Below are 7,053 nucleotides of genomic sequence, written 5' to 3'. Positions count from 1 at the left end.
GAACAGATAACTCAGATATAAAACCATCTACCTACAATCAACGGATCTTTGACAAAGCAGACAACAACATACATGGGGGATAAGAAGCCCTATTCAGTAAATGGTGCTGGGAAAATTCAATAGCCACATGCAGAAGAATGAAACAGGACCCCTACCTTTCACCACTCACAAAAATTAATTCAAGATGGATAAAACCACAATGATCTATCATCTTACCCCAGTTAGAATAGCATTTATCAAAAAGTCCAAAACAACAGATGTTGGTGTGGATGCAGAGAGAAAGGAATGCTTATACACTATTGGTGGGACTGCAAATTAGTACAACTTCTATGGAAAACAGTATGGAGATTCCTCAGAGAACTAAAAGCAGACCTACCATTCAATCCAACAATCCCACTATCGGGTATTTACCTAAAGGAAAAAAAGGCTTTTCATCAAAAAGACATATGCACTTGAATGTGTATTGCAGCACAATTCACAATTGCAAAGATGTGGAATCAACCCAAGTGCCCATCAGTTCATGAGTGGGCTAATGAAATGTTATATATATGCATGTATATGTGTATATATATATATGTATGTATATGTATATATACATACGCCATGGAGTATTACAAAGCCATAAAAAAGATGAATTAATACCATGTGCAACAATCTGTATGGAATTGGAGACCATTCTCCTAAGTGAAGTGTCTCAAGAATGGAAAAACAAACACCACATACATACACTATTAAATTGGAACTAACTGATGAGCACACATGTGCACAGAGGGAAATGAAACTCAGTGGAAATCAACCAAGGGGGAGGGTAGAGGAGGAGCAAAAACCTACCTAACAGGTACTATGAACACTATTTGGGTGACAGGCACACCTTTAGCTGGGACTCAAGCATTACAAAAGTGATCCATGTAACCTAAAACATTTGTACCCCCTTAATATTTTGAAATAAAAAAAGAAATTATTACGGAACCAAAAGTGCTGTGCAAATTTGTCACAATCCATGAAAGCCCAAGTGCAAAGACCTAACTCCCTTCATTCATCCACTCACCCACCCACACTAAAATATAAGCACCCAGGGGCACAGGCTCTGTTTATTTCACTTCTGTGTTCCCAGGGTAAGTTTAAGCCATACTTAGCAGAACATTGGTGCTCAAAAAATATCTGTGGAATGAATGAACAAGTGAATGAACAAATTAATAAATAAAGCCATGCTAGAACCATCCAAAGGGGGCCAACAGGGAAATGGAGAAACAGCCCAAGGATCTAAACTGTCCTCCACGGGTGTCATGACTGGCTTACCGAGGATAAGAGGGAGAAGGAGCTGGACCTGCGCTGTCATCTCATGCACAGTTCACCTTTGACAGCTGCCCCGGGAAGCCGCAGGGACTGCTCAAGGCTGTGTCTGTCAACTAACACATTTTATAAGTTACAGCAGAGCAACTGAGCGGGATGGCAAACTTTGCACAGATCTGGCCGTGGACTCATTACCGGGCAAACCTGGAAGGAGATCCAGGTCTCAAGGAAGGTCCTAGAGGTTTCCGGATGCTTGGAACTACTCGACACAACTCCAAAGGCAGGGAATCTGGAGACTCTGACAGATCTCCTCTGCTGTGCACGCCCTTCCTCTCACCCACAGACACTGCCTCACAAAGTTCCAGGCCCAAGGGACACGAAGATGGCTTCAGGCAGATGACTCAGTGAGTCATGCGCCTCTTCCAGTGGCAAATCCTTTCTCACTGCCACCTCCTCTGCCCACAACTGCTCCTGACACATCAGAGGAGTCTGCAGAGGGATGGCTGCAAATGGCCCAGACGCCAAACCCCAAGGGACACAGTGGATAAAACTTGCTTTCAAAGGACTGGAGGAGCATCAGGAGGATTGGAGTGTGCAGAGCATCTTGCAGTCGCAAGAAAGGCAGGAGGAGCCCTGTTGAAAACTCCCAGGAACTGTCACCGAAGCCAAGAGCTTCACAATAACCCAGAGCATGGGTCAGCCTGAGAAAGAAAATCCAAGCATGACCCATCAGTGGATGAAAGAGTGGCTTCCCTCCTCAGGGGGACCCTGCCTTCTATTTGCCTGCTTTCTTGAAGGCGCCACTTTCACCGGCCTCCTGCAGACACGCACACACTGGAAACTAGTAGCAATAACCTCCACCCTGGGGGGTTATGTAGCAGGTGAAGCACAGCATGGCCCTCCATAAAGTGAGGAGAGGAGAACATGGGCTGACCCTGCCAGTACCCACCCCCTGGGTTATCTCTTCCCACCCAGTGGTTGCCGTAGCAAAACTCGTTCAGCAAAGTGGTAAGGAAAGAGAGAACAGGGTGTAGACCAGCTCCTTTCTGTAGCAACACATCGGAGCAGAGATAAAGAACAGGAAAATGTGGGTGTTGCTACAACTGAGACGACAGCAAATCTATTTCAGCCGGGGACTCTCAGGCTGTGGATAAACTGCATAAGCAATTTTTGCAGTCGTTGGGTGTCCTGATTGCTAATATTCACTATCCAAATAGACCATTTGGGCACTGCTACACAGGTTGCATTGTGTCCCTCACCCATGCCAAAATGCGTATGTTGAAGCCCTAACCTTCCGAACCTCAGAAGGTGACTGTACTTGAGATAGGGTCTTTAAAGAGGTAAATAAGTAAAAAATGAGATCATTCGAGAAGGCGCTAATGTGATATGATGAATGTCCTTAGAGGAAGAGCAAATAAGACACAAACACACATGAGGACAGCCAAGGAGGGAGACCTCTGTAGGAAACAACCCTTCCACTGCCTCGATCGCAGACTTCCAGCCTCCAGACTGAGAAAATAAATGTTGTTTAAGCCACTCAGTCTGTGTTAATTTGTTAGGAAGCCCTTGTGAACTCATACAGGTATCCCACAACAAAGTCTATGAACACACCCTGCAATCAGCATATGGTATGCAGGCAAAGCTGTTCCAGGCCAGAGGGGTTCCTACCCTTGCCTGGGAGTCTCCAGCCATTTTGTAATTTCTAAATTTTAATGTCTGGGAGTAAAACCCCAATTCCCTCACATCTGCAGTCCAGCCAGCAGAAGAGGAAATGCAAAGGAGAAGAGCATTCTCATTCCTTTTCAAGAAACTTCCCCAAAGTTTCACATCTCACTTTCTATTTCTATCCTATTGGCCAAAACCTAGACTAGTGTCCACAATTTGCTGCAAGGAAATCTGGGAAACATAGTCTTTATTCTAGGCAACCATATGCCCCATGAAAATCATTTTACTCTGGAAGAAGGAAGACTGGATATGGAGGGACAACGGGTAACCCCTTGCTCAGCATTCTCAGGTATCCACGGCAACCCCTCCTCAGATGTCACAGGACTCCCTGGCATGACGGACAGCATCAAGAAGTAACCATGCTTCATTCCAAGACTTCGAGGACCCACTGGGGCAGGACGTGAGTCATCAGATGGGAAGACTAGAAACCGTCAACCTTTCTTCCGAGCCCCACCGCCCCTTTGCATCATCCCCCCTCCTCTGTATCTCTTATACCGCATTATTTGCAGCTTGAGAGGCAACAAGTCTAGTGAAAAGATTATTAACTGTGGTCTAGAGGACCTGGGTTTGAATCTCAAATTAGCCACCTGCTAGCTGTATGGCCTTAAAGCATTTAATCTATCTGTGCCTCATTCTCTCATCTGCAGAATGGGGATTATGAGCTCTCATGGGATTGCGTTGAGGACTACGTGGCCCACAGTGAGGGCTCATAAACGGTAGCTACTGTCATCCCCAGGCTCCTCTTTGTCACCAAGGTCATTGCAGCTGCCTTCTGCATAATCACCCAATAAGTGGAGTTTATTAAAAGAGCCTCCATTCCAAGGCTAAGCCGCATGGTTTTCAGAGAATCAATACATTAAGCTGCCCAGCATAAGTAGACGAGCTATAAACAAAATTAAATTCAAAGACTGTCACAGATAAAAGGGACCTCCGTGCGCCCTGCTTTATCATTTTTCTGTTTGTTGCTGTTATCATTTTTGCTAATAACAGTGGCAATACCTGTCATTTACCAAAAGCCCCCTCTGTGCTGGGCACTGTGCTTTTTAACCCTCACAATAGTCCCATGAGGCAAGTTCTTTCATTTCCCCTTTCACAGGTGACGAAACTGACTTCAGAGGGGACCAGTGATTTGCCACAAGCCACCCAGAGCCAGCCTGGTACTCAGATCCAACTCTACAGCAGTGCTTCTTATTTGTTCATTTGTCCTTTTTGTAATTTTTATGTTTAAAATCCCCCAAAGCCATAAAAGTAAAAATCATCCATTTTCACACCACTCTCTTCTTTTGAAGTCTATAATGAAAGAATAAGTGGAAACAAGCCCGCATCCCAATTAACCCCTCCCCCAGAGATAACCACCGTTAGCGGGTTATTTTTCATGCTTATGCAGTTTAACATTCTTTTAAATTGTCATTCTCACTCTCAAACAAGTCATTTCAAACAGGAGGAGCTAAAACTGCTATATTAAAACCTGCAGAGAAAAATGACTTCCGTTCTATATATATATGCCGGCTCCTGTGAGTCTCTCTCTCATTCCTTTGTTCATTCATTCACTCACTCATTCATTCAACACATAGCAACCAAGCACCTCAGATGCACCAAGAACTAGTAATAGTTAGGCACGGAGGATTCAAAAATGAATAAGATTCAGGTCCTCTCTTGAAGGAGTCACCAGCCTAGAGGTGAAGACCATCCCCCATTATAACACAAAATGAAAAGAGCTATAAACAAGATACAAGCCAGGCACGGTGGCTCACACCTGTAATCCTAGCACTCTGGGAGGCTGAGGCAGGAGGATCGCTTGAGGTCAGGAGTTCGAGACCAGCCTGAGCAAGAGCGAGACCCCGTCTCTACTAAAAATAGAAAGAAATTATCTGGCCAACTAAAAATATATATAGAAAAAATTAGCCAGGCATGGTGGCGCATGCCTGTAGTCCCAGCTACTCGGGAGGCGGAGGCAGGAGGATCACTTGAGCCCAGGAGTTTGAGGTTGCTGTGAGCGAGGCTGACGCCACGGCACTCTAGCCAGGGCAACAGAGTGAGACTCTGTCAAAAAAAAAAAAAAAAAAAAAAAAAAAAATCAAGATATAGGTCAAAAATGAGGAGAAGTCCCAGAGAAAGAGACGCTTGAGTTCAGGATTAGAGGATGCCCTCGTGCACAGACAAGAAGACGTGTTATTCTGAGCGGAGGCCAGCAGGGGAGAGCCCAGAAGCCTCTGTGTGGTTAGAACACCATGGAAGGGAGTGAGAAAGTGATGGAGGCGAGGCTGGAAAAGTCGCCCGGGCCTTGAAGAACATTCTTCACTATCCGCAGTGCAGCCAACGTTCCAATCTGCCGCGGAGCCTCTCATTCTAGCGGGAAGACAGCTGTTCAACTTGTGAGAACGTTATTCTACAGGGAAGATAGATGTTCAATTTGCAAAGAGAGAGATGCCAACGTTTTAAAATCCATCATCAGGAATATTATTTGGCACTTTAAGACAGGAAACACTGGAGACTATACTTTAAGGGATCATTGCTGTAGTGCGTGACGAGAGAAGTTTCTCTGATCGTGTAGAGCACCGGAAATAGAGCACCGGAAACCACGAGGCCGCGACGTGGCGATCCTGGTGCTGCTTCCTGCAGCCGCCATTTGCCACTAATGATCATTCTTCTCCCCCTTGGGGGGAGGGAGAGGGAGAGGACACACTCTGAGTGGTTCCTCTAGAAAAAATAAAAAAAGTAAAAAGAAAAAGAAAAGAAGTACTAATACAACGTGGGTGAACCTTGAAAACACGGTGCTAATATTATTTGCTTTCATTTATATGAAATGGCCAGAATAGGCAAATCTGTAAGGACAGAAAGTAGATTCGTGGTTGCTTAGGGGTGGGGGGAGGTGGAAGGAAATGGGAAGTAACTGCTAATGGGTATAGGGTTTTGGGGGGAGAGGAGAAAATATTCTACAATTGATGGTAATGCTTACATGACTCTTTGAATATATTAAATATCATTGAATTGTACACTTTAAATGGGGGAATTTAAGCTGCTAAAAAAAAAGCTTAACAGAGAAGAAAAAATAACCCTCCATCGGTAGAAAATAATATACTCCTGGGAAGTTCCAGAAATAAGTACATGTTCAGGATGAGCTTTTGTTGTCATTGTTTCTTTCCCATCACCTCCCTTTGAACACAGGAAAAATCTCCTTTTGAACTTGGGTTACCTTGAGAGTGCATTGGTCAGTCAACAACCCGGGTCTACTTTTGTTCTCCCATGTTTAATCCAGAGGTTACTAGAGGACAATGACTCCCAAAGTCTTGTCCTGGACCAAGAGGCTCACCTCCCTCAGAATCACCTAGAATGTGGTTCATAAATGTAGATTTTTGAGCACCTCCAAGGCCTGGTGAATCCAAATCTCTAGATGTGAATCCCAGGAACCTGGGCTTTGATTCTGATACACTCCGATGTTCGAGAACCTCCGCACCAGACTACACGATGCTTGGCTTGTAATTTCCTCTATCTCATGATATTAGCCCCACCTGGTTTCTGTGTCTGAGTTGATCCAAGTTCCAGCTTTTGGGACTTATATAGCACAGCCTGCTAAATGGAAGGCCTCTTCCTCACACTCATTCTCCAACCATAAGGTTTCATGCAGAACGACCCCACTAAATGAATGAACTTGTATCTCTCCTCTTTCCATACCTTATGGATTAGGAGATCTTGAAGCTTATGGGGCAGAAATATGCAGTCTATGGCTGGAAACTGGTCTTTGTGACCTCAGAGGTGTGTCCCTTGGGAGGTGGGTTCAAGAAGTTACCCTAAATATTCAGAAGGGATCCCATTCCAATCATTCCAGTTGTCCATTTTACATGTATTTGTGGGGCTGTCTCTTTCCCCTACAACTCTGTAAGTTTCAGAGGCAGGAGTCATGTCTGTTTTAAGTCTTTACTCCATCCACAATGCCTAGCATACTGCGCAATTCACAGGAGATGACCAATGAGTGTGTGTTGACAAAACTACTGAAGGGGAAGAAAGAAGTCAAGAAGTAATAGAAGAAAGGGA

At 44.7% G+C, this 7,053-nt stretch overlaps 1 pseudogene; it reads left to right on the top strand.

The window, feature by feature from the left end:
- The first annotated feature begins 5,508 nt into the window (after positions 1-5,508).
- Positions 5,509-5,714, top strand: LOC138394894 (small nucleolar RNA U3; annotated as a pseudogene).
- The last annotated feature ends 1,339 nt before the right edge of the window (positions 5,715-7,053 follow it).

Source organism: Eulemur rufifrons, chromosome 14 (assembly GCF_041146395.1).
Source record: "Eulemur rufifrons isolate Redbay chromosome 14, OSU_ERuf_1, whole genome shotgun sequence".
In the NCBI taxonomy this organism is placed as follows: Eukaryota; Metazoa; Chordata; class Mammalia; order Primates; family Lemuridae; genus Eulemur; species Eulemur rufifrons.
The sequence above is the reverse complement of the archived record's forward strand: the minus strand, read 5'-3'. Positions and strand labels throughout refer to the sequence as shown.